This window comes from Meles meles, chromosome 2 (assembly GCF_922984935.1).
Source record: "Meles meles chromosome 2, mMelMel3.1 paternal haplotype, whole genome shotgun sequence".
Lineage (NCBI taxonomy): Eukaryota > Metazoa > Chordata > Mammalia > Carnivora > Mustelidae > Meles > Meles meles.
This window is the reverse complement of record NC_060067.1, coordinates 105,808,243-105,831,669: the sequence shown is the minus strand read 5'-3', so window position 1 is coordinate 105,831,669 and position 23,427 is coordinate 105,808,243.

The window sequence follows — 23,427 nt, the reverse complement described above, 5'->3', positions numbered from 1 at the left end:
GGAGACATTCAAAGGATAGGGAGGAAAAGCTTCTGTGGCAGTTGGGGTGAGTAGAGAAAATATAAAGTGAGTTTAAGTGAGGAAAATAAAAACATAAACAGGTTAAACAGATGAAATTTGAAAGACAGCTTCAAACGTGTAAAATAAATAAGGTTGCATTCCTCAAAATAAAATGTTTTAAACAAGGGCACAATTATAAAATATTGACAGACACTTCCATCACTAGAGCCATTTTTTATGGCTCCCCAGAGTCCTTTGTCTATATTTTCCCCTATTCTTTATTTCTTGCCTTATGTTTATAAATACTACTAAAATAAAACACTAAGAAGGTGGTAGGATATGTTGGAAAAGAGATAAAAGATTTGGATTCTAGCCCCATTTGTTTGTGGTGTTGTGACCTTAACTTAACTCTCTAAGGCGGAGTTTCTTCATTTGTGAAATTAGGAAAATAAGATGTCTACAACCTCACTATATGGTACACATTTAATAATTGTAATTTAATAATTATAAATTATAATTTATAAATTATAAATTGTAATTATAAATTGTAATTTAATAATTATAAGAGAAATGGACTACGTATATGCTTAGCATACCCTGAATACTACCTTTATTTTTAAAATCATTACATAAATGTTGCTAGTTCTGTCAATGTCCTTCTCCTTTTATGAAGCGAAACACCCTTCCTGAGTATTCTCAACCATTTCTGTGGCAGCAGGTACATTTGTTGTGTTGATGCTTAAATCTGTATCATTGGTTCAGGGTTCTCTTCTGCACACTCCAGTTTCTTCTTGTGAGTAGCTTCCCAAGAAAAGCTCAACGTCACAGCAAACTATCTTTCCTTATTAATTTATCCCAAAGCATGCCTTTCCCTTGCACTGCAAATCTTTATGAAACGGTGCTACCAACCACCAAGCCAGAAGCCTGGTAATCATTCGAAGACTACCCCCCTCTCTCTCTTTTTAAAGATTTACTTATTTATTTATTTTAGAGAGGGTGGGGGCGGGGCAAAGGGAGAAAGAATCTTAAGCAGATTCTTTCTGAGCCCTGAGCCCTGTGGTGGCTCCATCTAAGGACATTGAGGTCACAACTCTGAGATCATGACCTAAGCTGAAACCAAGAGTTGGTCACCTAACTGACTGCACCTCCTAGGCACACAGGCTCTCTTTCTCTCACCTCCATTTCTAATACATGGGCCAGTTTTATCCATTCTACCTCTTTAACATTTCTTTGTGTTGTTAGTGCTTGAATTAATCTCTTGCTTCTATTCCTCTCCAAGTCTCCAGATGTGTTCTCTTTCAAATGAGCTCCACTGTCACCAAAGCGCTCTGTCTAAAGTCAAAATTCACTTTTCCACTTTGTAGGATACAAACTTCTGTGGGTCCCCATGACATACAGAATGAGATCCAAATATCTTAGTGTGGTGTATAAGTCCCTCTAAGATCCCCAGACTCTTCTAGACTTTCATGCTCCTCCCCTGTAAGTTCTGGTAATCAAGAGTTTACAGTTGGGCGTACAGGATAACGTCCCAGGCTTTCCTGATTCACTAGCTCTGTTCCTTCATCTGAGAATGACCTTTCTGCCCTGGCCACAGCACAGCCCTTTCATCAACCCATTGATAACTACCTCATCTTTCCAGGTACACTCAAGCATTGCTCCAAAAACCCCTTTCTGATACCCTCTTCCCAGATGGTACCAACCACTTTCTCTTCTGTATCTTACATCGGCTTCCTTCACTGGTCCTATAATTCCCAATTCACGTGTCTACAGGGTTGGCTCCATTTCTACAGTTCAAGTTCCTTAAAGGCAACAACTATATCTAATTCCTTATGGTGTACTCAAAGTCGAAGTCAGTCAGCTCGGAGCACAGATGCTACACTCCAATTTTGTAACTTGAGGAGTGCCTGGTAATGAAAACTTATTTCAAGGGGGACCAGTAGTGGATATGTCAGGACTGGGACACTAACACAGAAGAAAGCCAGACTGGAGGATGGGGGCAGGGTAGCAATCACAGAACTCACAGTGGGTAGTTCTGTGGAGAGGCCCCAAGAGCTGTGGTCTTGGCTATAGGGAGGGATACCGTCATTCAGAAGCAAACCCCATAGGGAGAGGTGAGGTAATAAATCCTTCCTCTTCAGCGTCCTTCCTACCTGCTAGTGTCTCCCATATTCTGAACCCAACCCAGAAGTGAGAGGGCAATGCAGCCCATTGATGCTGTCTATATAGTTAGCTTTTGCGGGGGCTCAGAACACACTGGAACAACAAAGAAAAATATAGTGCAGGGCTTAAAGAGGTCGACAGATACCAATTTCTTACTGAAAACTCATGTGCCTCTGTACGACTCTCACACAATGGACAATGAAGAGTTAAAAGCGAAAGCTCTGAAATAGCATTTCTGCCAGCTTTATACAGGATTAGGTTGTGCGGCCACTTAGCTGCTTCAGCAGAGAAATGCTTTAAAGGGAAAGAGCAGGAAGCATTGAAGAGAAAGGTTTTGTCATATTTCCTGGGGGAGAAATGTATTCCTGGTGGTGTTACCCAGAAGGTAGTCCTTTCTGACAAAATGGGGATGTTTATGGAGGATGGATGCAAGAAATTAGGAAGACTTGCATAAAACCACAAATAAACAAGCCGACATAACAAGAGTGATGTCTAAATGAGAATGCCAACAGCACAGGGATAAAGAGAAGTGAACTTGGGTGATAGGTGGAGAGAAGCAGCAGCCATGTGACTAGAAAAAGGAGAAAATGGGGAAATAAAGTGAGATAATAAGGATTTACTGCAGGGAAAGCAGGCAGTAGTATCAGCAGGAAAATGAGGTATCTGTGGAAGGAATCTGTAAATCTCCCACAAAACTCATAACAACTGTGAGAGCCTTGGAATAGCATGTCTGCCAGCTTGGAAAGATTGTCCAAGAAATGACAGCCTGCTCAGCCAGCAGGATCTGCAAGGACAATGTAGGCTTTCGAGGAAGACAAGGGAATAAGATCAAAAGAGGAGAAGCTCTGGACCCAGGCAATCCAAATATAAACTGGTGGTGCATTTTCAACAATTAGAGATATTTTTCATTGACTGTCAAATCTCCTAGCCTTTGCTAAGCTGTCATCTTTATATTCTGCGTATATAGAACTAGCTTCAAATTAATCTAACAGTTAGATTTAGATTAGATTAGATTAGATTAGATTAGAACCCTAATCAAGGTTCTAATCATATGATTAGATAGCCGATCCAGGTATTATGTATGAAAGAAATGCATGACTTCATAGATGCCAGCAAGAAGAAAGTCCATGAGGCAGTAGGATACCATGCTTAGGAATGTGGACTTCACCTCAGGCAGATCTTTAGGTCAATTCTTGCTCTACCAAGGAAGTTATGTTAATTTGATTTCAGTCTTAGTTTCCTCTTCTGTACAATGAGGATAGTGCTAGATCCTCCTTTACAGGTTTCCTATGGCGATTAGAAGAGTTAAGGCGTTTTATGTTATACATAGTTAATGGACATTAACGCAGAGCCTGGAACATATTGTATGTTCAAATCCTAAACCATTATTACTTCTAATGGAGCTGACTTTTTACTCCATTTGCATGAGGTTGAAAGGAAACTTATAAAAATTATTACATTTTGAAGATTGTAAAATATCACAAAAGTTTCAGATGCCATCATTATTACATATAATTATTTATGGCTTAGGGGAATTGCTCTAAAATAGATTTTGAAAGTAGCAATTTGTAGCACATCAAAATGCTACACCTATAATGGATTGTTGGATCATAACATAGCTTTATCATTATAGTGATAGATTCATGTAAAATATTATTTTGTGGATTAACTGTATGTTAATCACTATAATGCCATAAAGTGTCCCAATTTTTAAAGCATATTCTTCTTGATTTATATGGTTTTAACAAATAACATAGAGAAACATACCATATTGGTATCATCTAAATCTTAGTCTCAAGAATTATTCCACTTTACAAATAAAACAACTATTTGCATTTAACACACAGTGAGTGTTATATGTTGAAATTATCTGAATAAATAGGTGAGACTCATTTTGATCAAAATTATGGTGTAAGTCAAGAGTCAAATACATAAAATCCTAATGGTTAATCACTTTCAGCAAAACAATGTCCTAATAAATATAACCACTCTATCTAGCTAAAACATAAACCGGTTTTAAATAGTGAATTAATGAGTTTGAGCCAAGACAAGCATTGTAACACACTCCCTATTTGCATATCATACTTCCCAACCATTTCATCAAGTGAATGAAAGTTGCAGGGAAGCCAAAGTCCATTCTTGCGAGTTTTATTTATCACTGTGAAATTTACTTGCCATAACTTAGAAATTGTGATTTTTGAGTTGAAACATTAGATTTTTTTCCCTGTTCATTTCTATTCTCTCTTGATTCATTGTAGAAGAACAGTTAAAAAATAACACCTTTTTTCACTAGGAAAAACACAAAAGAATGGATTGATGATGGAGTCCCTACTAGAAATCATGGACACTGTAGAATACCCAGAACAAAGGTGCCATGTTGGTATTCTCCCAGCCTTTGCAACAAAAACTGGTGAGGTCAGATATATCCACGATCTCAATCTAGAACTAAACTGTACCCATTCGGTATCTAGAACATTTGTCAAGTTAAATTCGAAGTTGTTTTTCTGTCCCCAACATCTCTGAATAAAATGTCACACTACACTTTTCCCCCACTAACAGTGATTCACTAAAGTAGTGGCAGTACTTCTGAAATTGGGGGATAGAAGGAGAGCCAAATGGATAGGTGATTTTTAAAGATCCCCAAGTGACTCTGCTGAGTTTCCTAGGAGAGTGAACTCTTCTTCCTCTTGTCTCCCTACTATGAGTCTCTGGATGGAAACAGGGATCTCAGTGATGTCCAATGCGAACTCGTTCCTATGAAAAGTTGTAAAAAAAAAAAAGAAAATTATATTTCGTTTTCATTAACCTAAAATTTTTGAGCACTTACTCTGTCAATACTTTTTTCCTCCCTCTGTTAGATATTTTGAATGCTTTACCTGTATGCTTTCTTTCTTTAAGAATTTATTTATTTATTTGCGAGAGAAAGAGCAAGCAAGTAGGAGGAGGTATAGAGGGATAGAATCTTTCAAGCAGACCTAACTTTGCGCTCAGAGCCCAGTGCAGGGCTGGATCCCATGAACTGTGAGATCATGACCTGAGCTTAAACCAAGAGTCCGATGCTTAACTGACTGAGTTACTCAGGTGCCCCTAAATGGCTTCTTTTGAAGTTCATAACAACAGTAAGGGATTTCTAAGCTTACAGGTGGAGTGTCTAGGCACAGAAAGAATGAAATTCTTGACTAAGATCACACAGCCAGTTACTAAGTGATAGAACAAGATTTACACCTAGGCTGTCTATCGCCCGAGTCCATACACTAAACCACAATCCTGTGTTTCACAGAAAATGTATTCTAGCTAAAATAAAACAAATCTGATTTTTTTAAAAAACCTAAAGTACATAATTCTGTTGCTTTACACCACCATGTACTTGCTTCTGCTGCCAAGCCTGTCCCTCTGTTTCCTTTCCTTGTCTGACTGCTGCTCATCCTCCAGGACTCAGCTTGGTCACAGCCTCCTTTAAGACTTCCTTGGGACAAACAAAAGGCATTTGCTTCATGCTCCCAAGTAAACCATGCATAACTTCACCAAAATTCTTTATTCATTGCTTCTCTAACATTTCTCACGGTTACCTTGTGTCAGGCTCAGCGCTGGTTATACATATCATCTAAAATTGCTTGTTTTAAGAATCTCTATCTTTGATGGCAAGCCTTATTCAGTTTTGCATCTCCTGAGTCAGGTGAAATGGATGGCACATGGAGCACTTAATATTTTTTTAACCAAAATAAAGATTACTATGCTGTATTTAGTCACATCAATATCAATGATCCATAACAACAGATAAGGCTGTTGAAGACTAAGACAACGTAAGTAGAGATTCAGACAGAATTATAAACCTTTGTTATAATCAGCTTCCAGTAATTTCAACATTTTTAAGTGCTTCTATGGGTCAAACTCTGTGTTAGAGTCTGAAGAAAATATATGTTTCAAAAAAGAATAAGGTTTATAGCCAGCTCACAGGAAGCATGTGGTCTGGTGGGAAAAGATAGAGTATGGATCAGACCATTTAGAATGAATGTTGTAATAATGGCTTTAATAAAGTTAGAAGAAAGCACTTTGGACTAAAGTGATAAGGAGTGCTTCCAAGAAGAGAAGGTATCTAAATTACAACTTGAATATACAGAATTCCAATTAATATCAAGAAAAGCCTGAACAGAAACATTGTAGAAGAATAATATTTTGAGATATTAACTAAGATTTGCCTCTTGGAATTGTATTTCCTTTGATTCTTTGACCCCTTCTCTATTCCTCTTCTCATATTAGGGGAGAGATGGGATATCATAATATACAAAGAAAAACCTTTCATTTTAAAAAAAATCTAAAACCAAAAACCAAAAACAAACAAAAAAACTTTGAATCTCAAAAGGCAAGGCTTTTTGCAGTGAAAGAAACTAAACCCTGAACATTTTAAGGCATAAAGTTTATGCCATAAACAAGGAAGAAAGAATCAGGCCTTCACATTCAGACTACCCAAAAGATTCCACAGAGTGAGAAAATGGAAGATAACCCTAAAGGAAGGTAGGCCTTAGATTCTATTAGTTTCCTGGAAAGGGTCATGTACTCTGCACCCACCCTCCCCCCAACTTTGGAAGGTATAATTAAACATGTAGAATTGAGATACCAAAAACAGGATTGGATATAATCAAACCCAAGGATAGGAACAATAAGAGCCAGCCTTTATCAAGCACTTAATAGGGCCAAGCATTATTCTTACCAAATTTTGAGTCATAACCAGCTTAAGAGGGATTTACCATTATAGTATCACCATTTTAAAGATGGCACAACTAGGTCATAGAAAGAGTTGAAGTAATTTATCCAAATTCACTCAATTAGAAATGGCAGAGTTGGTATTTGAATCCCAGTAGTCTGATTCTAAATGGTGCTTATAATCATCATGCTATGTAAAGACACAGAATTACCTAAGATTTAGTTTCTAACACCAGCTAGGATTAGGGATGGATGTGAAAACAAGTTCAGTTACAGAAAAAGAAAGAAAGTTGCATTTTTTGGGGATGACTGAACTGAACATAATCATCATCATAATTGCAGCTTTCATGTGAATGATCTCTTTTAATTCCTCCAGTGGCTCTATGAGTGAAACCATTATTACCAATTTAAAGATGAACAAGTGGGCAACTACATATATTAACTTGGCCAAGTTACCATAGCAGTATCTGAACTCATACAATCTGACTCCCAAATCCATGTTCCCAATCATGCCATCCATTTATTCAGGAAATGGCAACTGTGATGCCCATGAAAAATGCACTGCTTACATCTCCTGCTATAGGATACATGATTGACTGATGGCCCCAACTTCATCCCTCTAGGTCTACCTTTGTATTTGCTCTAATGTTAACACCTGCTGGTCACTCTTTTCCAATGACTGACCATGGCAAGGTAACATGTAGGACCCCTCCAATGTGGACTTTGGTTCAAGGACTACCACTGGCCTAACCAAATCTTTATTAGAACTGTTCTGCAGTCTGAGATTCTTCCTACCTAATTCCCCGTCCTTCCTTTCTTCTACCACAACAGTTAAACTTATATCCTAATCTGACGCTTACCCTTACTGATTGCTGCACCTTCCTCCAGTAAATCTCTTGTACTTCTTACCCTCTTTTGACATCTGCTTCTCTGCAGATCCCAACTATTGCAAGTGTAGATCTACTGTACTGAAAGGGTCTGATAAAACAAGTGGTAAGATGGGGATTTAGATATGGCTCATCTTAACCACTCAGTCTGAATGGGAGGCGGGTAAGAGAAAGTCCCCGGTACAAGGCCCAACTGCTAAAGATTTCACTGGATGATGATTTGTCTTTCAGGTATAATGGCTCAGAAATTTGAAAGATGGTAGAATTGGCTGGTTACTGCTAAATTGTATTGACAATGACACCCTGTAAATGGTGAGGCACCAAGGACAATTAACAAGTAGTTAATACGCATGAATCCAGAAAGACTCTTGGTCTCTCAACGCAAAGTTCTTGACTCCTGGAATGGAAGAGCAGAACAGATAAACAACAGATCAAAGATTTGATAGTGTGACAGAGTTCCAGAGACCTTAGAATGCTCAGAAAACACAGGTCTGGAATACCAAATTCAGGGTCCTGGCTGAGAAAAACAGGGATCTTGAATTATGGGATGAGAACATGCAGATGGATGTTCTTGAGGATTGGCTTTGCATCGACCCTTAGAGCTTGCAGAGGTGGCCTACAGCTCCCTCTTCCCCCACCATGGTTAGAAGATGATGCAGAGGCCACTATTTGGCAATATAGCAGGTGTCTCCTAAGAACTACTGTCAACACCTCTCCCGGCTTCTAGGACCATGACTAAAGATAAATCCCAGAATTACCCATCTGAATGTTGCCCGATAAGGGAGGGAAAAGACTGTATTCGAATGTATTTGTAAGAATTAGCCAGCACGTACCCTCAAGAGCCTGGAAAGTGGCCCTGGGGTTGTGTTTAGGAAGTGCTTAATCAAGAGGGCCCGAATGTAGGACTGCATAAGGAAGAATTCATTGACTTAGGGAAAGGGATGCTTTCTTCAGACTTACCTGTCTCCAGATTTAGCATTCTGACAAAGGCCCTCAGGGAACAGGCAAATTCACTGTTTGAGTGTATCAGCCTAAGTAGTTCTTGGAACTGTGCAGCCATCCAACAGTCATTCCACCCAGTCTTCAGTGCTGCACTGTCTCCCACAAGTGTCACACACCCTTTGTGTCCTGAAGGTCCTCCCGCCTTCCCCTGCTCCCTCCCATAATAAATTTCTTGCACCGCTAATCCTGTTGTATTGTCTGCTTCTGGATAAACCTACAGACTAATACAAAAAGGAAACACAGCCATAGGTTTCATACAAACAAGAATAAAAAAATAAGATTGAAAACTAAGGTCTGGATCAGATCATGCACCTAAAAAGCCTGGCTGAGAAATCATGTCTTAATTCCTGGGTGAAGTGTCATAGTGAGAAAACCGATGAAGATTTATAGTGAGCATTTAACATAAACCAAGGTCACTATGAATGTAATAATTCAGGACTTAAGGTGAGAAAAGAAAAAAAAAGATTAAGAATCAAACATTTGAAAATCTTTTTTTTTTTTCATGTGAGGTTGCAATGCATCCATGCTTTGTGTGGGTGGGTGAGGTAATTATATTAAAATGCTTGGCTAAGAAGAAGACAATAATAGGAGATCAGTAGGTCCCTTTTTCATTTTGCCTTGGAGCGATCCTAGAAACCCAAAGCCTGGGTTAAAAGGCTCTGTCATAACCATAAATGACTCTTAATCTCACAAAACAAACTGGGGGTTGCTGGGGGGAGGTGGGATTGGGAGAGGGGGAGCGGCCTATGGACATTGGGGAGGGGAGGCGAACCATAAGAGACTATGGACTCTGAAAAACAACCTGAGGGTTTTGAAGGGTCAGGGGTGGGAGGTTGGGGGAACAGGTGGTGGGTGATGGGGAGGGCACGTTTTGCATGGAGCACTGGGTGTCGTGCAAAAAGAATGAATACTGTTACGCTGAAAAAAAAAATAAATAAATAAAGCAAATTTAAAAAAAAAAAAAAAAAAAAAAAAAAAAAAAAAAAGGCTCTGTCATTCACCCTTAGCAGATCTCTGGTAAAATAAGAGATGGGACAGGTCCATTTAAGAAAGTGTTACCTGATTAAATATGAAAGGTTACTATATTTACAAATGAATGCCTTTTATTTAGAAATGAATCATCACACACGTGTTGACATCTGATTAAAAAAAATCAATACATTATCATTAAAAAGAATTCTGTCACCAGATGAAAGACTGTTTCCAGGACTTAGGTGGGAGAGGAGGGAGACCTCCACAGAGTAGCCTTCTGCAAAAGTTGCTCAAAATTGTTTAGTTTTATTTTGTTCTCAGTATTTTCCACTTTTTGAAATATTTTCTTGCTTAGAAAATAATTTATAAAGATATCAACCATTCCTTCAAAAAAAGCAAAGAGAACTAAAATAAATGTCATGCTGAGACAGCATCTAATATAGGTGAGCCTTATTAAAATGTATGTTTGTTTGGAGCCTACTTTATTTTTTAATTTTTTTAAAGATTATTTATTTATTTATTTGACAGAGAGAGAGAGAGATTACAAGTAGGCAGAGAGAGAGGGAGAAACAGACTCCCCGCTGAGGAGAGAGGCCAATGTGGGGCTCCATCCCAGGACCCTGGGATCATGACCTGAGCTGAAGGCAGAGGCTTAACCCACTGAGCCACCCAAGCGCCCCTGTTTGGAGCCTACTTTAATTGTATACTTTTTTTCAGTTGAAAGCTTTTAATAAATGTAATATTTTATGTAATTACATACATTTGTGAGTGATCGATGGCGTTAACTCTAAGGAGTTACCTTTTTACAAATAAATCGAGCAGAGGATCCACTTAGAGAAGTTGACTTTCTCACCTTGAAGAAGAGACATGAAAATAAGTGACTGAACATAAACATATGGTAAATATTACAGAACAATAAAAATAGTAGCAGTTATATTTGAACTATCCCCTGTCAAATGACATAAGAATCCTTCCGACTAATCAGTTAGATTTTGAAATATATGAACTTACCAATGCTATCCATGTTGTAAACATAAATGTCTTGTTTTAAGGATGAATACCGCCACTTAAAAAAAAATCAGTGTTTATATCTGAGTATGTATTCTACTAATGACTCAAGAATAATAAATAATTTGAAAATTCATAAATATGGATATAGACTCATTATTAAGCCTAACCATTTATTTTAAATAATATGTTCCAATTGGATTGAAAGCATTCATTGTCATAAATAAAAGAAAGCATAATTAAATTTCCTACAAGCATATTTAAATATCACACTTCTTAGATTTTACAGCAGCATTCCTGGATCAAACTTTTCAATAAAGATTTTTTTTCAAAATAAATATCAGGTTTTTGGTCTAAAAAAAGAAAACCCTAATTCAGAATTTTATAAATTATTCATTATATTCTTTAACATTTTATAAATTATTCTTTCATTATATTCTTTCACATTACCTATTTTAGGTTTTTGATATTTATACATCTATATTTTAATTCCTACATGTTTATAGCAACATAGAAGGCCAAATTATCTAAAATTTCACAATTCTTTTCTTCTATTTCAGATTGGAGAGCAAGAAGAAAAACATATATGTATAAGAAATATAGGCTATATAAAGCAAACATATATTTAATTACTTGAAGTTTTTTTTCCATGTTGAATGTTTCATGTTTCCCTGTTAATGAATAATGATTATATGATTACATAATAATATAATATAATATTATATAATCATATTATATAATGATTATAACTAAAAACCCAGTAATGGGCATAGTTGAATTTGTGTGTTTAGGAGATCTTGTTAGATGTCTTTTTCTCTGTCTCTAATATAGGCTTGAATCTGTTTAGCTTCACTTTCAGGAAGATTCCCACTCTTGGGAACGAGCAACATGGTCACCAGCAGTTCCCATCATACCATATCCCATTTTGGCAACCTTAGCAGAAAAAAAAAAAAAAAAAGTTTCACTTTCTGCAGTGGTTTCTGAAAGAGAGAAAGAGAGGCTGAGAGAGAATCCTGGCTTAACTAGACATGTATCATGTACCTATCCCTGAATCACTGGTCCATATGTTTATTAATCAGACAGGCTCATGTACCTCCTCCCTCACCCGCAAAGCTACCAGTGTGAAGCCAGTCCACCTGAACTGCAGGGACAGAGAAGAGAGGAGGATTTCTCACATGTTGGCAACAAAGAAAGTATGGATTCGAATACTTAGGAATACTGCCTGTTTCTCTCATAAGATAATAGGCCCCACTTACTGTGTACTTTTTCCTTCTCTAGCTAAGAGATTTAAGAGCAGGTAATGCAAGTTTCCATTTCTCCATGTAGTGGACAGCTATTCTGTTTACCTGCCCTGCATTTACTCCCCCATCTTGTGGGTTTGACTCCACTTTTCCTCTGACACGGATCCTCCTCTCCTCTCAGTAACATTTAGAGTGATACGTTTCCTAGTTCTCTGTATTCCTAAGTGAAAATCGAAGTCCTATATGCAGGATTTACACTTTCCTTTTCAACAAAGACAAACACATTAACCTGTCACTACCACCCATGGTACAGTTTCTTTGGATGTGCCGTCTTCATTTTCATACCAGGGTTGTTACAATCATGTAAGTGTTTTATGACATATGGTTTTATTATTTGTTAAAATAATAGCACAAAATGGGAAATGTGACTCTGCTGTTCCTAGGAACAGCAAATATGGCTTTTCTTATGAGCATAAAGTAATTGAGTCCAAGATGAAAAACATCTAGTGTGCTGAAACTAGTACACCTTTGGTTTCAATCATACTCATTGGGTCAAATCTAGTGAGATGTAGCTTTAGTGATGAGGCAGCAAATATCATTAAGGAATCTGTGAAATGCATGTTAAAGTTGGTGGCTAAAATCTGATCTGTATTTTGAGATTTGTGATCTTGTCTGGCTTCTCTGAAACAAATAATCTCATACATAAGCCTATAGCTAATCAATATTTGTACACATTTCTGTAAAGTAATGGGGTGACTCACGTAGACCCACAGACATAATGGTGTCGTGTGTGCCTATGTGTTGTATATGTGTGTTTATGCATATACATGACTAATTAATAAAAACAGATCTTTCAAGTTAACCAAATAGAGTTATCACACAATTATACAGAAATTAATTATCCTATTAGGATTCCAGTGAACATCTCGGTTTCTCTGCCTCTTCCCTCCTGCTGCTTCCTTGTCCATTAACCCTTCGATAAAACATGATTTAGCAGACACTAGTCATCATTTCCTTTTCTTTTCCCTCTCCTTTCTTCTCTTTCTCTTACCTTCTCTTCCTTCTCTTTCCCCTTCTTCAGTCCTTCCTTGCTACTCTTCTTTCATTCGTTTTTTTTTTCCTTGTCAAACGTCAATTTACCTTTTTGTTTATGACAGTCTTACTCTGATCTTCCCTGGAGAACTAGTATTCTCCTATTCTGAGTAAATATACTTGGAAAAGGCTTATCTCCATTCAATTCAGATTTATAGCCTATGGTTAAGCAAACCTTGCATATTGCATTTGCATAAGATTAACCAAAACTTCTCTGTTTAATAGTGACTTGTTCAGTGTGGGACACATAATCTAACTTAGGCCAACTGGATCTGCCAAGAATTAATTTTGGTATTTTTCCTGGACTTGTCTGAAAAGTTTTCCCTATGAAAGAATTCCTAGCAATGAAAAATAAACATTTAGAGGTAGAAGAGGCCACAAAAACAGATGAGGCCTCAGAAGAAAGCTGACCAGGAGTAATAAAGAGGCAGAGAGGATAAGATAAAATAGTGTGATCTTGCTGTAGTCTTTTCAGGACCCTAAGATCATGTATTCCTTCTTTATTATTTAAGCCATTGTGAGTGGTTACATTTTCTACTTTCTTTAAGGAGTAGATTATTATGAAATAAAAGATTATGAATAGTGCTGTTATCAGAAACTGGAACTTCATTTACCCTTCTAGAAAACAGAAAGGCTAATTACATTGAATTTAATCACCTGATTTGGTGGTTTTAACTTAGCAACTCAAGAAAAGATTAAGAAATTTAGGGGGGTGCCTGGGTGGCTCAGTGGGTTAAAGCCTCTGCCTTCGGCTCAGGTCATGATCCCAGGGTCCTGGGATCGAGCCCCGCATCGGGCTCTCTGCTCAGTGGGGAGCCTGCTTCCTCCCTTCTTTCTCCCTGCCTACCTCTCTGCCTACTTGTGATCTGTCTGTCAAATAAATAAATAAAATCTTAAAAAAAAAAGAAGAAAAGAAATTTAGGAATAAGGTTACGAAGACATGCATACATTACTTTTGTTATATTATCTGCTACTTATTCGTCTCTCCTTTTCCTATACAGATCTGCTCGAACTATAATCTGACTGTGAGCATAAAGCAAGAAGTGACACAGTTCACTTCCTCTTAATGCCTTCAGACTACTGGCGAAATGTCCTTTTAAACTATAAGCCATTATTTAAAAGCCTATCTACTCACTAGTCTCTGAATATACCAGTAAGTAGTATAGAAGTCATTTTTTACTTACTTTTCTTTTTATAAGTAAGTAGATAAGACAATCACCTACTATACGAGAATCAGAATGATCAAAAAGGGCTATTCAGGGACACTGCAATGGTGCCAAAGAGCTTCCCTGCCTTAAAGTTCACCAAGTAAGACATAGTAACTTCGTGCCATGATATAAAATGCAAATTTATCTTCCAATTACAATTGATATTCTAGAGTTTACTATTGGTGGCAGCTGCAGGGACAATTAAGGAATTCTAATTAAAGTTAGTTGAAGTAGATGAAGCCTATACCAGATTCCTCCATTTGATGCAGTTTCTAACTCTTAAAGACAGAAAAGGATCAACAGTCATTTTAAATCTAAATCAGGAGCAGGTTTATTTACTTATTACATGCCACTTCCACTAATAACATAAGGAATGCATACATAGATTATGTAATAGAGGATATAAGCGTACAACATTGGCAGCATGTGTGATGATTACCAACAAGAATTAATCAGCATTCCTCATGCCATACACAATGCAGTTAGAATAGAAACAGCAAATCTGTTCAAGTAATGCAAACAAGCTGCATAAAAGGCTAAACAAGTAAAAGTATATCATCAGCCATGACTCAAATTACATCTTTAAATTGTGTGCCAGCTTCCTTCAAATTGGCCACTTAAGAACTCGGTCTCTGACAGACTTTATAAACTGGGAAGCATTACATCTTCTCAGGTCCACAGTTTTGTTATGGTGTGGGAATACATTTAATAACTCAGCCTGTAAATTAACCTATACTTGATACAACAGATAGAGTGCTGTGGATCCTTATGTGATGTTTTTCTTAGTGATGGAATCGGTTGGTCAATCTCAGAAATCCTACATCCTCGGTGACAATGTTCTCCAAGCTCCTCAAGAAAGTTTAAATTGTGGTCGTATTGCTGGATTATTTTCAACTCAATTTTTTTTTAATTCATGACATTGCATAAGAGCCAAACTGTGAAATCAAGCACTTCAATTTTTGTTGTAGTCATTGCTCATTTCTTTTCTGGTCCTGGATGTATTGAGGTTCCTCAGGACTCTAATGGACTGAAATAATTACCATTCAGTTCTTTCAGATTTGGAGCTACTCATTGTTTAGTCCTCAGAACTCTGATGGAAAGGATTCAATGGAAAATTTTTGATATGTTGAAATTTCTGTCAAATGGCAGGTTTGAAACTAAAACTCTAGTCTAAGGATATTCTGGTACAAAATGCTTTCTCTTGCATAAAAAAATATAAAGATGCACTTCTCTCTTAACCACTCTCCCTACAATTCATTTAGGCTGTTAAAGAAAATATGCATGACTAACTCTGTGAAGAATCAATGGTAAATAACAAAAACAGTAGGTATTTGAAATATCAATTCTAATATTTTTTTAATTAATGAGTCAACTTCTTCCCTTGGAAAGAAAGTTTGGGCAAATTTGAAAATCTTATTTCTGTCTCATGACTATGAGTCAACCAAACAATTTCAATTCTTGGTTTGTGGTTTTAACATCTATCAACTTCCTGCTCAAACGTTTTGGTCCCTGAGATGTTAAGTAAGAGATACTAATTTCATCTCCTTTAATGGAATTGTTAACAAAAATTTAAGAACAGAAAGATTAATTATGTTAGGCGAAGTACAATAAAATTGTTGGGATAAATTGAGGGGGATGAAGGCTAAAGATTGGGCTAACTAAAGGTTAAAAAAATATGGGTCACTGGGAAGAGGGGGAAATGGAAGGACGCACCTGCAGAATTTTTCCTCAGGATTCCATTTCTTCCCTACCTTCGTCATTGCGGGACATTGACGCCAATCCAATAATGATTATAGTAAATGAGGAAGTACAGCTGTGATAGATGAGACCAAGATCTCAGTCCTTATCCTTCCTGTCCCTTATCTATCTGTAGTCACTCCTTTGATAATCTCATTCAGTCTCATTATTTTCTTATAAAAATTTATTTATTTATTTATTTATTTATTTATTTGAGAGAGTGTGCACACATGGGAAGGGGTAGAGGGAGAGGGAGAGAATCAGCAAGCTTCTTGCTGAGTGTGGAGTCTGAAGGAGGTCTCAATCCCAGGACATTGAGATCATGACCTGAGCCTAAATCAAGGGTCAGATGCTTAAGCAATGGAGCCACCTAGTTGTCCCTAGAGTCATTATTTTTAAATACCAGTCTATAAGCCCATCCTATAACTCTACCTTGAACTCCAAACCCATACCAGTCATATGTTTGACATCTTTATTTGAATGTCTGAGAAACAGCTTAAACTTAATATGTCCAAAACCAAAATTCAGTCTTCTCCATCTCAGTAAATTGCAACTTCATTTTTCCAGTTATTCACATAAAAAACCCTGGCATTATTATTAATTTTTCTCTTACTTACATATCATCTGTGTCTATAAATCCCATTTCCTATATTTCAAGCTACATGCTGAATTCAACCACTTTTGACAACCTCCACTGCTAACACTCCAGTGCTACCATCTTCTTGCACTTGGGTTATGGCAATGCCTGCCCCCCAAACTGGTTTTCCTTCCTCCATTCTTGATCTATGGTCTACTGTCAACACCGTAGTCAAAGCAGTCCTTTTATAAGTTGGATCATGTGTCCTTCCAATCCAGTGCTCCCAAGATTTCCTTTCTCTTTTTGAGTAATAGTTAAAGTCCTTAACCTGACTCCATATAATCTTGTCACTCTTACTTCTCTAACCGTAGTTCCTACTATTCTCTCTCTTACCCACTGCATTCAAGACACAATGGATTTCTTGCTGGCCCTTGAAAGCTCTAGTCCCATTCCTGTCACAAGATCTTTGTACTTCCCATTCTCTTTGTTGGGTAGACTGTTTCTAGGAGGTCCCTATGGTGTACTTACTTACTTGCCTCCTTCAGGTTTTACCTCAAATGTTGCCTTCTCAGTTCAGCTTTCTCTGATCATCCATTTAAAATTCCAACTCTGCTTCATCCTCTCACACTACTGCATTCCTAATCTCATTCCCACTCCTTAATTCTACCCATAGTGCATTTTACCATGTGAAATTGATATTTGTTCACTTCTTTGTTTTGACCTCTTTCTTTGCACTAGAATGTAAATAAATTCTAAGAGAACAGGGATTTTGTCTAATTTGTGTATGCACATATTCTAGTCTGAATGAGTGAGGAGCACATGGTAAATATGTAATACATATTTATTGAATTAACTCATTAATTCCTAGGAAGAGGTAAGGGTACTTTAAGGACCTATAATAGGTGAATTTGACATAGTCACAAAAATTAGAAAGAATTTCCTTTATAAAAGTAAAGCTTTAGCTGAGTTCTGAATAATGAAGTATAAAGAAGAAAAAAATCTAAGTATTAAAAACAATGTGAACAAAATGTCCTGAGGTGGGAAGAAAAACCCATCTTGCAAGTATAAAGTTAAAAAAAAAAAAGTCAAAGCAGCTGGAGTGTAAAGAGATAAAAGGATGACAAGAGATTGCAGAGCCGTATCACAAGATCCTCACAGATGACATCTAGGTTTTTATTCTAAGAGCAATGAGAAATCAGTGACAATAATATGGAATCACATGAACTCTGTGTGTGATTTGCTCACTCCATGTTTCTATGTCATATTCTGGTAATTCCCAGAATATTTCAGACTTTTCTATTATTATATTTGCTCTGGTGGTCAGTGATCTTTGTTGTTACTAGTGCAATTGCTTTGGGCGCCACGAGCCACACCCATATATGACATTGAACTTAATAGATGAATGTTGAGTGTGTTCTGACCACTCCATTTACCACCCATTCCCCCATCTCTCTCCCTCTCCTTGGGTCCCCCTATTCCTTGAGACACAACAGTATCTAAATTAGGCCAATCAACAACCCTACAATGGCCTCTAAGTGTTCAACTGAAAGGAAGAGTCACATGTCTCTCACTTTAAATCAAAAACTAGACATGAGGAAGGTCTGTCAAAAACGGATACAGGCTATTGCTGGGTCATAGGGTAGTTCTATTTTCAACATTTTGAGGAACCTCCATGCTGTTTTCCAGAGTGGTTGCACCAGCTTGCATTCCCACCAACAGTGGAGGAGGGTTCCCCTTTCTCCACATCCTCGCCAGCATCTGTCATTTCCTGACTTGTTAATTTTAGCCATTCTGACTGGTGTGAGGTGATATCTCATTGTGGTTTTGATTTGTATTTCCCTGATGCCGAGTGACGTGGAGCACGAAAGTTAGGTCTCTTGCACCAAACAACCAAATGAGTTAGTAAAGCCAAAGGAAGTATTCTTGAAGAAAATTAAAAGTGCTACTCTACTGAACACATGAATGCCAAGAAGGTGGACCAGCCTTATTGTTGTGGAGAAAGTCTGGGTGGTCTGCATAGAAGATCAAACTAGCTACAATGTTCCTTTAAGCAGAAGCCTAATCCAGAGCAAGGCTCTCACTCTCTTCAATTCTGTGAAGACTGAGATACATGAGGAAGCTGCAGAACAAAAGCTGGAAGCTAGCAGAGGTTGGTTCATGGGATTTAAAGGAAGAAGCCATCTCTTTAGCATCAAAGTGCTAAGTAAAGCAACAAGGGCTGATGTAGAAGCTGCAGCAAGTTATCCAGAAGATCTAACTAAGATCATTAATGAAGGTGATTACACTAAACAACAGATTTTCAATGTAGATGAAACAGTCTTCTGATGGAAGAAGATGCCATCTAGAACTTTCATAGCTAGAGAGGAGAAGTCAATGCCTGACTTCAAAGGACAGATTAACTTCCCTATTAGGGTCTAACGTGACTGGTTACTACAGGTTGAAGCCAATGCTCATTTACCATCCCCCAAATCCTTGGGCCCTTAAAAATTATGCTAAATCTACTCCATCTGTGTTCTATAAATGGAACAATAAAGCCTGGAGAAAGCACATCTGTTTACAACATTATTATAAGCCTACACTTACTGAGGAAAAAAAGTTTCCTTTAAAAATATTGCTACTCAGTGACAATATACCTTGTTACCCAAAAGTTCTGATGGAGTTGTATGATGAAATTCATGTTGTTTGCATGCCTTTTAACACAATATGCATCCTAAAGCCCAGGGACCAAGGAGTAATTTCAACTTTCCAGTCTTTTTAACTGAAGAAATAGTTTGTAAGGGCATTGATAGGTAGTGATTTCTCTGATGGAATGGGGCAAAGCAAAGTGAAAATCTTCTGGAAAGGATCCAGCATTCTAGATGCCGTTAAGAACAGTTGTGATTTATGGGAAGAGGTTAAATATTAACATAAACAGGAGCTTGGAAGAAGTTGATTCTAACCTCAGTTAGATGACTTTAAGGGGTTCAAGACTTCAGCAGAGGAAGTAACTGCAGATGTGGCAACAGCGAGAGAACTAGAGTTAGAAGGAGAGCCTGAAGATGGAACTAAATTTCTGCAATCTCACAATAAAAATGGATGGGTTGCTTAAGTATGAACAAAAACTGTGGTCTCTTGAGATGGATTCTATTCCTGAGAATAGAAGATTCTGAAGATTATTAAAATGACAACAAAGGTTTCAGAATAGTATGCAAATCTTGCTGATAAAGCAGCAGCAGGATTTCAGAGAACTGTCTCCAATTTTGAAAGAAGTCTGCTATAGGTAAAATACTTTAAACACTGTTGTTTGCTACAGAGAACCCATTCATGAAAAGAAGAATCAATCAATTCAGCAAACGTCATCATTGTCTTATTTTAAGAAATTGCCACAGCCACCCATCCTTTGGCAACCACCACCCTGATCAATCAGCAGCCATCAGTATCAAGGCAAGACCCTCCATTATAACTCATTGAAAGCTCAGATGATGGTTAGCATATTTCAGCAATAGAGTATTTTTAATTAAGGAATGAACATTGTTTTGTTTTGTTTTTGATGTAATGCTATCCCACACTTAATAGACCACGGCACAGTCTAAACATCTTTTAAATGCACTGAGAAACCAAATTCATTTGGCTTGCTTTATTGCAATATTTACTTTATGATGGTCTGGAACTAAACCCACAATATCTTCAAAGCATTCCTGCCATCCCCATGAGAAATGACAGCAACTTGGACTAGGATGGTAGTATCTCTCAGGTCTTTTGAACTTCGTCCTATTTTTCCTGCAATTCCAGTCTCTTTGGCTCACTATTGTACCCTCAGGTTTTACATCCCAGGAGTGCTCAAGACTTGCCCTTTTTTTTCAACAGGGAAGAATGTGAAATTCAAAAACCTCACTCTATCTCTTCTTGCCACTCCTCCACATGATGCTTGCTCCATTCACATTTTCCACTGTTTTTATTTATTTGTGTATTTATTTCAACCATTTGATCGATTCCATGGTGATGGTAAATGTGTCAGGAATCATGTTTTATTCATCTTGATATTCCCAGTAGCTGGCACATTGATGATACACAATAATACTTGTTGAATAAATGAGGAATTAAATCAATTGCTGGTTTGCCAACACAAAAAAATATTCACAATGTTCTTCTTACTGCTGCTCTGTAGACATCATGAATTTGGGGGTGGATAAAGGCATTTCCATATGGTCAAAATATATAAGCTATGGGTTAAGTCATCTATTAGTGGGTTGGATGTGCACTTGACACTCAAATATACATTCATATAAGTAACTGAATAGTATATAAATATAACTATAATATTAAAATTCTATAAAGATAAATAATGCATTTGGGGAGCAAATTGTATACATAATTTTCAATATAGTCCCTTAAATGGGCACCTGGGTGGCTCAGTGGGTTAAGCTGCTGCCTTTGGCTCAGGTCATGATCTCAGGGTCCTGGGATGGATCCCCGCATCGGGCTCTCTGCTCAGCGGGGAGCCTGCTTCCCTCTCTCTCTCTCTCTGCCTGCCTCTCTACTTGTGATCTCTCTCTGTCAAATAAATAAATAAAATATTAAAAAAAAATTTTAAAAAAATATATAGTCCCTTAAATGGCTGAAAGTAGGACGTAGTGAACTGAAGGAAGAACACCTAAAAAGTCCAAAAGATTCCATGTAGGTTCCCCAAATTTTCTGATTCCCTGACAACAGGTTAAGTATTATAAGATGCTCAGTCATCAAATTCAATTGCAATGGCACAACAGTGACCAAGTATTAGCCATAAAAAATGTTTAATAACCTACACTGATTCTTACTTATTATGGGACATGTAAACTCTGCTGACTAAATACACACACACACACACACACACACACATACACAGAGATTGGTCTAGTTCCACTCATACACACGTTAATTCAATATTAACAAATAAAATTATAAATTATAAATGTTTATCAATAAAGGTTTTAAATAAAATCTTAAGGCAATTCATGTAAACATGAGAAAAGTTCTTGAAGGATACAATGGGTATTTTGAATTTTCAGCTACATGTGTTTTATGATGGTATCAAAAGTAAAACTGTATCATTTAAGTGTATGCTTTTCTACCCTCCCTTCCACTTGTGCAGTTTTTCTGAAGCCATAGAATTTTAGATAGAAGATCACTTTTTAGAAAAGTCATAAGCAGGAGATTATAATTCAAACCAGACAATCAGATTCGCCTACCATCTAACTCCTGAAGAGGTCATGTAATTCTGTCCTGTATAAAAATGCTTTACATACAGGATTTATACAGGATTAAGAATAGTTTTTAAAAAGTACTCTTCTTGTTTCATTTATTCTTCTCCTATCCCCCTAACCCCCCATGTTGCTTCTCCATGTCCTCATACCAGGGAGATCATATGATAGTTGTCTTTCTCCGATTGACTTATTTCACTAAGCATGATACGCTCTAGTTCCATCCACGTCGTCGCAAATGGCAAGATTTCATTTCTTTTGATGGCTGCATAGTATTCCATTGTGTATATATACCACATCTTCTTTATTCATTGGGGAGGGGAGGTGAACCATAAGAGACTATGGACTCTGAAAAACAACCTGAGGGTTTTGAAGGGTCAGGGGTGGGAGGTTGGGGGAACAGGTGGTGGGTAATAGGGAGGGCACGTTTTGCATGGAGCACTGGGTGTTGTGCAAAAACAATGAATACTGTTATGCTGAAAAAAATAAATAAAATGGGGAAAAAAAAATACTCTTCTTGGAAAGAGGTCTGAACACTGCTTCTAATTTATGAAACTATAACACCTGTTAACTGGAATGATTTTTGTCATAAGTAACGCATCATCAAGAAAGCATTGACTTAGACTAAAAAGATAGTTTGGTTGACATTTAAATATACATATACCTTAAAAATAAGAAATATTGCCTCAAAAATTGGCCCAAAAACTGAATTGCAAAGGAAACAAGACAGATCTTAAGCCAAGATATTAGAAGATTAGAAATAAAATTTCCAAATAAGAATAAATTTCTTAGGTAACCATTCTACTTATGTAGCATACACAAATTTAAATTTGTGTTCATCGTGTTTACTTCAAACAACATTTTTTCACAACTAAAAAGAGACAAAAGAAAGACAAGAGTAGAAATAAAATGGAGAAGAGCTTCTGTATAAAACATGCAAATCAAAACTTTTACCAATAAACAAGTTGAAAAAATACAATATTTTTGCAGAAACCATATGAAATTATCAGGCTCAAAGTCTAAATAAGGTATAGAATTTCTCCCCTCTCCCTCCTTGGTTCAAAGTACTTCGAATTATTCTCTTATCATCACAGGTGAAACTCCAAGTATTGGTATCCTTAAAGATTTCAAGTAGAAATAGGAAGCTATTTTCTATGAAAATCCAATTCTATATTTTTACCCTATTGTTGTTTATACCACAATATAATAAAGAAACATAGCAACTCACCTGAAAAAATTGCTGAGGATCCAGGAACTCCCATAATTCAAGTTACCTAATTCTTCTTTCTCAGACTATATAATCTAATTCTGTTGTCATGGCCAAGACATTTTATATTTGTGACATTATACTCAGAGAACACATCCTGAAATTTCTAAAATGTATAAAAATCTTCTAATGTGGTATGTTTTTCTGTGGGCATGGACTCTCTCAATTGTTTGAAGTTCCAGGTTTGCAATCATGTTAAAGATTTCCAATATACAAAATTGTGTTCTACATTTTTTGTAGGTTATGAAGCATCAAAAAAAAAAAAAAAATGAGAGCCTTGCTCTGAGAAGCAGTGAAGTAAGTAAGGGTTAAGCACATTCACCACCAAATAAGAAGCAACATGGTTGGAACAC